The sequence below is a fragment of the Chiloscyllium punctatum genome, chromosome 33 (genome assembly GCF_047496795.1).
Source record: "Chiloscyllium punctatum isolate Juve2018m chromosome 33, sChiPun1.3, whole genome shotgun sequence".
NCBI lineage: Eukaryota > Metazoa > Chordata > Chondrichthyes > Orectolobiformes > Hemiscylliidae > Chiloscyllium > Chiloscyllium punctatum.
In genome coordinates, this window is record NC_092771.1 from 54549915 (window position 1) to 54559407 (window position 9493).

Below are 9493 nucleotides of genomic sequence, written 5' to 3' on the forward strand. Positions count from 1 at the left end.
CAAAACAATGTCTCAAGAACATGTTGTTGTTGTCAAAGTGTTTATGTAGCCAGATTCTATACGTTTTCCCCCGAAATAATAGCTCTGTAAACGATTACACGGGATAATTTGTTTACAGTAAAGTTATTGAGTTTCAATGAGATATGATGAGTTTCTCATTTGTCAGAGTGATCATTACTCTATTTCGTCCTTTTGTGGACCAATCTGATTCCAGTCGCTGTCAGATTTCAAGGTCCAATTCCCGTCTATGCTAGAAATTTCAACCGTTTCTTCGCATAAATGTCTCCACCTGCCTTAATAATATGTAAGGACCCTAGAGGGGACAGCAGAGAATTACGGACATGTTGTCAACACTGGAGAAAATGTAGCTTCTTGGAATGATTGATTAGGCTGGGATTATTCTCCTTGAAACAAAGGAGAGGGAGGGGAGGTATATAATAACATAATAACATTTATAAACGTTCAATATTCATTGACAGTGTAGTTACGGGCTCGTGGCATGAGGAGAGCACCAGAGGACATGAACTCAGAATTAGGTATTGCCGATTTAATTCCGAAATGAGGGGTAATTTCTTTGCTCAGGGGCTAATGATTCGGTAGAACTCCTTGCCGAAATTGTTGTTGAGGCCGAGTTGTTGTGTATTTTCAAACTGTGCCAGACAGATATTTCACCAGAAAGGCGATGAAGTTTTGTTGAGGCAGTATTGGAGAATGGAGTTGAGGATTATCAGATCAGCCATTAGTTCATTGGATGGTGGAGCAGACTCGATGGGCTGAATGGCCGACTTCCAATCCTACATCATTTGATCTAACGCCCTATTTTATTGATAACTTTAGAATTCTGAAAGGATGGGATGAAGTGATAGAAAAGGTTTTCAAACTGATCAGACAGATCAGGAACTAGGCTCATAAGTTCATGAACAAGAAATGTACTGTGGCCTGGAGACAACAAATGGCACTGGGAACACCACAGATGGGTATGTGCAGATGTTGTGATTGCTAAAGAAAATTGGTAGATCTAATATTGTTGCCAACTTGGTGATCAAGCTGGATGATGGATCACGGTATGATTCACACAGCAAAAGGTTGTGAAAGAATGAAAGATTCGTTTCATTGGAAAAGTTTCCAACGGTTCCAATTCAATTGACTATTTAAAATACTGATCAGAACTTTGTGTGGAGTATTACATTAAAATTCACAAACCCACTGGACAAACTATTGCACCCGATCTCTCCTTATTTGTTCCCTTTTCATTTGATGTAAATTCACAGAAAGTCAAGATGGAATGAAAGGAGAATAGAAACGTTTGCCCTCCTTTTCATTATCCCAATGTAACTTACAACAGAACCAAATTGCTCTACTTCGACTTTGATGAGGTATCGATTTATCACAATTCCCCGGTGCAATGAAGGGGAAGAGGAAGATTCTCCATCCAAAGTATCCTAAAGATGCGAGGCACAAAGGGAAACCACAGCTGCGTTTCACAGAAGTAACAGCCAGAGTAGGATTCAAATCCACACCAGCACAATGGAAGAGCAAACCGTCGCCTGAACCCCTGGGAGACTTCAGCCCATTGCAAAGGGGCTCACATATGACCCTGTCAAGATCACATATGTTGCACCGAGGGGATAAGAAATTCCCTGAGCGAATCGAATCCACACCATTATGTTTCTGCTTTCAGTGGAATAATAATACCAGCAAAATCCAAGGGATTGACCTCGTCCTTGGAAGGAATACCTTGTCCTTGATTTATTTCGAGTTGGAACTGTCTCAGAATGACCCAGCAAGCATGAAATTCCCGTCTCATTCACACGCACATTTCGTCTTGACGCATAATTTCTTCAGACAGTTTCCCTCTCACGTGAAGAAGTATATACGGAGAGAGAAGTGAAGGTGATGTTTTAGCTCTATGGTCTTTCTCATATGGCTGAACCTGAAGTGTGTAAAATTCCTGGAAATGCAGTTTTGTTCGTTTCATTTTATTAATTTTGCTGCAACTTCACTCTGTTCATTCCAATGATCGGAAGTGAATTGGATTTATATGATTGGAACGCTCAATGTTGTGTTCAATTTTGCTCCGAATTTATTTCAGCTTAAAGAAATAACTGATGAGAAAAACAGAAGGTTAAACTACAAAACAAGATGCCAGTTTTGATGCTCAGTTGCTTTGGCAGATTTGAGTGGGTATCAAATGAACCCAACATCGTGGCGATCGTCCTCCCATCTTTTAGGCATGGGATTAAAGTCGGAAATCGATCTCCAAGAGACGGGTCACTTCCTATTCATTATGGAATAGCTTTCCTTGACAATATACAAAATCTGCTCCGTTCCATTTATAATGCTTCATGTGGAATATTAATATAAATCTTTCAAAACTCTGAGGGTTTTTTTTGCTGAATCTTACTCAGCTGCATTTGTTTCCAATATTTCTTTGCATCTGAAGTCGTCCGAATTAGACATTGCTTCCTCGCACCTTCTACCCCCTACATCCTCCTTTACACTTTTACCTGGCCACAGGCTGTCTCTCTACTTGTGAAACGCACTGCTTGTGTGTCTCTAAATGTGCCTTTCCAAATATTTTGTAAACGGATTCTCTGTGTGACAGAAATTCTGCTCCCATTATTTCTTTGTCCTACATCGACGGTTTTGAAATCTTGACTTTCAGAAATTTATGAACTTGAAAGTGTGAATTTACCACATATTTACTCTCTCCAAACCTCAAATACTCTGGAAAACTTACATTCGGTTTTCCTTGGTTTAGTTTCAAATTTTCCAAAACGCAAATAAATTAAACCCCATCCCCTCTAAACGCCATCAGCATCGTCTCTGATGTCTTAGCAGCCCAGTAAATGCTGGCAATGTCATCTCTGATAGAATCACAGATTCCCTCCAATGCAGAAAGTGAAGTTCAGTCAATCGAGTCTGTAGGGAGACTCTGAACAGCATCTCAGCCAGACCAAGATCCCGGCTCTATCCCCGCAGGCCTCTGGCTTGTGATTTCAAATAAACCTGCTGGAATAAAACCTGTCATCGTGTGACTGCTGACCTTATCACTGCGTTACCCATGGCTAATTCACTTAACTTACTGAATTCACTCCCTGGACACATCAGTGCAATGTAACATCGCCAATCCACCTAACCTACAGACTTACCAGCAGTGCGAACCACTGAGCAAATGTACCATCACATTGAACACTATCTGTATCATGTATAACAGATAGTGGCACTGGTAACTCCGCCTAGTGAAAGCAAGCTGCGCCCACCAACCCGAATTCAATGCATCCAAACGCAGTTCTACGCTGTATAACCGCATGAGTTCTGCTGGAAATGTTTCTGCGCTCAGATCTGAATGGGTTTACTCTGTTTTCTTCCTCAGATTCCTGCTTTAAATAAACATATCAGTCAGGAACAACTCTACATAATGGTTTTCATTGCAACACAAACACAATGTGCAGTTGGCTGAAGTTACGTGTTTGCACTGTCACTGACACTCTCTCTTCCCAGGAGCTGCAGACCTTCCCCACGCTGATTCAGACTGCACTGTACTTCCTGTGACATGTCCCATCAAGAATGGAAGGCCAAGCATTCATAACCTTCACTGGGAACAGACCGACAGGTTTAAAACCTTTATATGCCCCCAGCAGCGAATTGAGCCCTGTGACAGGCGGGGACACTAACCACGATACTGGGGAGGATGACAACATCGAAGGAGGCCCTTCAGCCTGTTGTGGACGCACTTGTCAAACACAACTGCTTAACGACCTGAATCAAGTTTTCCATCGTTTAGCCCATAATCTTGCATGTTTTGGCATCGCAATTTAACATCTCAATTTTCTTCAAGGTTAGAATGATTTCTGCCTCTCTTACACTTTCCACAAATCTACTCAAACCTTTCTGCCTTTTCCCGAAATCTCTTGGCCCCAGTGTTCGTTCCCTCCATTAATAACAAAAGCTTCTTTCAGTCTATCCTATCCATATCCCTCAGTATTTAGTACATCTCAGTCCTGTCTTCTCGAATCTCTTCTGCTCGGTGACAAACAACCCCAGTCTGTCCAATCTCTCCTCACAACTGAAACTCTTCAGCCCAGACAATATCCCAGTGAATCTCTACTGCAACGTTCCCAGTGCGATCACATCCATGCAGTACTCTGAATTGCAAAACTGCACACAGTAATCTAGCTAGGGCCAAATGAACTTTTCTTCTATTCTGTTACAGTATGAGGGCGTCGCTGGCTCGGCAGTATTGATTGGTATCCCTAATTGCACCGCGGGTAGTTGAAACTCAACCATATTGTAGTGAGTCTGAAGTCACATGGAGGCCCAAGCAAGTAAGAATGGCAGTTTCATTCCTTAAATGACGTCCGATTTTTTTTTCAACAATTGAACATGGATATATAGGATTTATTAGATTCGCAATTCCAGATATTTATTGAATCCCAATTCTACCACCTAGCATGGTCGGAGTCAAACCCAGGTCCCTGGTGTCTGAATTAATAGTTCAGTGTTCAGTGGTAATAGCGCTCGACCATTGCAGAAAAGCAGTGAAACTGATCTTATCCAATTAAGTCGCTTTCCCCCGAGACTGTTCTATGCCATTTTCCTGAGCTTGACCCCCCCCCCCAATAATATCTGGTCCATATTAGTAAAAGCTGCTACATGAGTAGTCATCTCACAACAGTGGTAACCAAAGGGATCAAATGGTCTGCAGGTCCCGATGGTGGGGTTGGGGCACGTTCACCCAGCAACAGTGACCCCAGCTACACATACTGATCAGTATCAATGGGAGAGTCTGTGTTAGATTCTGCAATGCCTTAGTGAAATAGGAAATGACTCCGCAAACACATGATGAAAGAGCAGCTAGTGCATCAATTAAACCTGTGAGACCATAACCTGGTGTTGTGTGATATTTAACTTTGTACGCCATTGTCCAACACCGGCATCTCCAAATTAATGAAATGGGGGTATGTGATGGAAAGTTCAGTTAGTGATCGTAGGAGTGAAGAAGTCTCTGAGAACGGGTGGACATATGAAACACAGAGATGTGAGCGAGCAGAGCTTGAAGGAAAAAAAAATCACCTTGGAGAAAATCAAAACTTTAAAACAACCGATTCCTTTGTGTTTCACAAAAGACTGGGACACATAGAGCAACTACTGCCGTGACTCGGATTCGAACCGAGGTTGCTGCGGCCACAACACAGAGTACTAACCACTATACGATCACGGCACCCCACAGACGAACACACTGATCTAATGTAATAAGTACAGTATCATAAGGAATGTTAGGCATAGCACCAAATGCTCAATATGAGTGCTTAGCGAACAGTGGCAAATATATGGAAACTCAGAATGGGCTGACCGTTTTACATCGTTGCCCACAGTGGCTGTGGTGATTTCCTCATTAATATGCTGAAGGCTGAGATAAATAGATTTCTCCAAAACACCAAAGACTCTGGGGACAGTGCAGCTTTTATTACCAGCACATCCACTAATATCATTTATTGTATCCATTGTTCCCGGCGCGGTCTCCTGGACATTGGGGAGACTGGACGCCTCCTCGCAGAGCGCTTCAGGGAGCATCTCTAGTACAACCGCCCCAATCAACCACACCGCCCTGTGGGCCAAAATTTCAACTCTCCTTCCCACTCTGCCGAGGACATGGAGGTCCTGGGCCTCCGTCACCGCCACTCCCCCACCACCAGACGCCTCGAGGAAGAACGGCTCATCTTCCACCTCGGAAGAACACTTCAACCCCAGGGCATCAATGTGGACTTCAACAGTTTCCTCATTTCGCCTTCCTGCACCTCAGCCCAGTTCCAAACGTCCAGCTCAGCACTGTCCCCATAACTTGTCCTGACTTTTCTTGCCTGCCTATCTGCTTTTACACCTATACACTCCACCCTCCCCCCGACCTTCATCCCATCCCCCACTCAACTATTGTACTCTATGCTACTTTCTCCCCACCCCGACCCTCCTCTCCCTTATCATTCCACCCTTAAGGCCCTCTGCCTGTATTCCTGATGAAGAACTTTTGCCCGAAACGTCGATTTTACTGCTCCTCGGATGCTGCCTGAACTGCTGTGCTCTTCCAGCACCACTAATCCAGAATCTGGTTTCCAGCATCTGCAGCCATTGTTTTTACCAAACTTTTGTTGAAATGTATACTTCAATAGCAATGCAGTTTAACATAGGTTACTTCACGAGTTTCCCCCCACAAGGCAGTAACCACTGCTGCCACATAGTCCTAGTTCCCAGCCCCAGAATCAGAGGAACTGAGTGGCGCAGTCGCGAAGAACCAACTTGAAATCGGGATGGGAATAAGGTCGCAGAGATACTCGAGGGCTCCAGTGACACAACCGGAGAATGCACGGTATTTCTATGATGGTTTAGAGGCGCAAGCAATTCCGAGGTTGGGAGTGCTTCTGGTCAAAGGCGGGGCAGAGGGGAAAATCTGTTCCCGTTTATAGTAACAGCAATCTACAGTGCATCTTTCTAAGACAGCTGGATGCCACATCTGAACCGTGGGCAGCTGGTTTGAAATTTAATTTTGCCTCACTATCACCCACTTCTCTGGAATTAATTGCTTTCACCATTTTTATTTCCAATTGTTTGATATCTCCCTGCAGTCTGCGGCTTTCTTCCTCATGGTTAATTGCATGACTAATTGATGTATGATCTGCACACTGTTAAATCACGGCCACGACAAGTAAATGGGAATCATTGATCTACATGTGAAAACAGTGGGACTCACAGCAGGCATGCTTCGTAGGTTTGCAGGAAACACCAGAATTGTAGACAGTGAGGAAAATTATCTAAGTTTCAAAAGGATCTTAATCCAATGAGTTGTTGGACTGAAAAATGTAACATGGAGTTCAATCTGGATAAATGGAAGGTATTACATTTTGGTACAACAACAAGTGTATGGCTTTGCGTATGTTGGAGAACACGGAAGCTAGGGATGCAGGTACATAATTCCTTGTAATTTGCATTACCTACAGACAAGATGGTTCAAAGGCATTTAACAAACTTCCCTTCATTGCTCAGTCCTTTGTGTATAGTAGTTGGGACGTTATGGTGAAGTGTTGCAGAACATTGATGAGGCCTCTTCTGGAATATTCTTTCCAGTTCTGGTCGGCCAGATGTTGGAATGATGTTATTCAGCTGAAGCAGGTTCAGAAAAGGTTTCCACGCATGTTGCCTGTGGAATGTTTGAGTTATAATGAAAGGCTGGACAGGCTGAGAATATTTTCAGATTCGTGATTGGAGTACTAGAAAACCACATCAGGTAAGGCAGAATCTGAGTAGCAGGAGAATCATTTGTTTTCGTGTAAGTGTCATTCACCAGGCTTTTCCCTGAAACGTCGATTCTCCTGCTCCTCAGATGCTGCCTGACTTGCTGTGTTTTCCTAGCACAACACTTTCGACTCTGATCGCGCATCTGCAGTTCTCACGTTCTCCTCGTTGAGACTGTTTTCACTCTAGGTTAGGGGTTTGAGCGGCGACCTGACAGAAGTTTATGAATTATAGAGAGGCAAGCTAGATTTAACGATAGCTGTCTTTTCCCAGGAGGGGGATTTCAACGCGAGAGGGCATTTGTTTAAGATAAAAAGAGAGATTTTTTTAAAAAAAAAAAGGCATATGAGGCATTTCTTTTAGGGACGGTGCTTTATGTGCACAATTAACTTGCTGAGGAAGTGATGGATGAGGGTACGTTTGAAACATATAATGGACAATTTATTCCAAACATGAATTGGAAAGTGAGATTTTTAAAATAAATTTATTCATGCCTCGTATGTCAGTTGTTTCCCAAGGACATTTCAGAGTCAAACACGATATTATCCATCTGGAGTCTCCTGTGGGACAGAGCAGATGAATATGGCAGGTTCCTTCCCGAACTGGCATGAGTGGATCAGATGGGATTTTCCACACAACTGATTCAGGTCATCAGGAGACTCTTCAATTCCAAGTGCTTATTGAATTCAAACTCCACCATATGTCATGCCAGGACCTGAACGCTTTGTCTCCAAAATATTACCTGGGTTTTTGGATTAACACCACAGTAATAAAACTACAAGGGCATTATTACCACTCAGCGGGTACATCAGGAGGCAGATGGGACTAGATTGGTTTGGCAATGTGTTCAGCATGGATTGGTTGGAATGACGGGCCTGTATGCCTTCATGCTGTATGACTCTATGATTGACGCTTTGGAACAAATAGCTGGTTGGGATTAACAGCAGCACTGACAACATAACCGAACACCTGATGGGATATGTAATCCTGCTGGAGGCTCCGGAGTTTGTTTTGCTCAGTGATCCCTTCCCACATACGGGACTGGTGAACGGTCTCTCCTCAGAGTTACTGATTAAATGAGTTTCCATTTCTGTGGTTAATTGAATCCCTTCCAGCAGTTCCCATATTGTGCTGCTTTCTCTGTGGTATCAGTGTCCTTTTTTCTACCCAGTGTGAACAATCCTTTCAACTTGTGTCCACACAGATACGAATCCTGTTTTACATGTTGTGAATGTGTTTTCATTCTTTCTCATTCACCCACAGAGTGTGAGTATCACTGGTCAGGACAACATTTATTCTTCGTCTCTCGTTAGTTGCTGTCTGGCTACACCACAAACCCGGGCGCGATACCAGCCTCGTGTGTCTGTCCGTGGGCAGTATGCACATTCTCGGCGTGTTTGCGTTTTTATTTCTCCCTCTGACCAAAGATGTGCCAGTTACAGGGATTAACAATGGGAAATGCAGGCTTATGGGATAGGAAATACCGTGGGGTCTGGTGGGATGCGCTTCGGCTGTACCGTGTGGACTGGAAGGGCCGATTAGACTGCTTCCCCACACGGTGGAGATTCTTGAATTAAGGGTCATCTCATGTTTTTTCTGGTCCTGGAGTCTCTCGTAGGCAGGACTGGGTGAAGATGGTTGAATCCCCTGCATAAAGGACATGAATGAATGGGATTGCAGGAAATTAATGTTATTATCTCTGTTTTTGAGGTCAGGCTTGCATTTCAGGTTTTAATCGTCGAAATTAAACATCACCCTTTCCGTGCTCCAGTCGCCAAGGACGAATAGTTTAAAATATCAGCCCAACACCACCTTCTCCAGGTTGAAGTCTTGACTGTGTGGAAGAAACTGATGCTGAGCTGATGCGAGCAAATTCAGCTGCCACCGCCAGTGTCGGAAACACAGATCCAAATAGCAAAATCATCTTTTAAACCCACCACTGCAAAGTTCACGGCTCAACACGCTCCAGTTGTGCCACTCAGCAGTCTTAGAAAGATGTACTGTAGATCGCTATGATAGTATGAACGGGGACAACCATTCCCTTGATAAGGTGCACACTCAACTGAGGAATTTCTTGCGCCTCTATACCATCATAGAAGGACCGCGCGCTCACCTACTGCATCACTGGAGACAGAGAGCAACTCCGCGCACTCATTTCATCCCCATTTCCAGTTGGATCTGGGCGGCTGTGCCGATGTTAAGC

At 43.8% G+C, this 9493-nt stretch overlaps 1 non-coding gene across 1 annotated transcript; it reads right to left on the bottom strand.

Annotated features, from left to right (window-relative positions):
• Nucleotides 1-5152: 5152 nt before the first annotated feature.
• On the bottom strand, nt 5153-5224 carry trnah-gug (transfer RNA histidin (anticodon GUG)). Its single transcript has one exon. It is a non-coding gene; the product is annotated as a tRNA-His (tRNA).
• Nucleotides 5225-9493: the final 4269 nt, after the last annotated feature.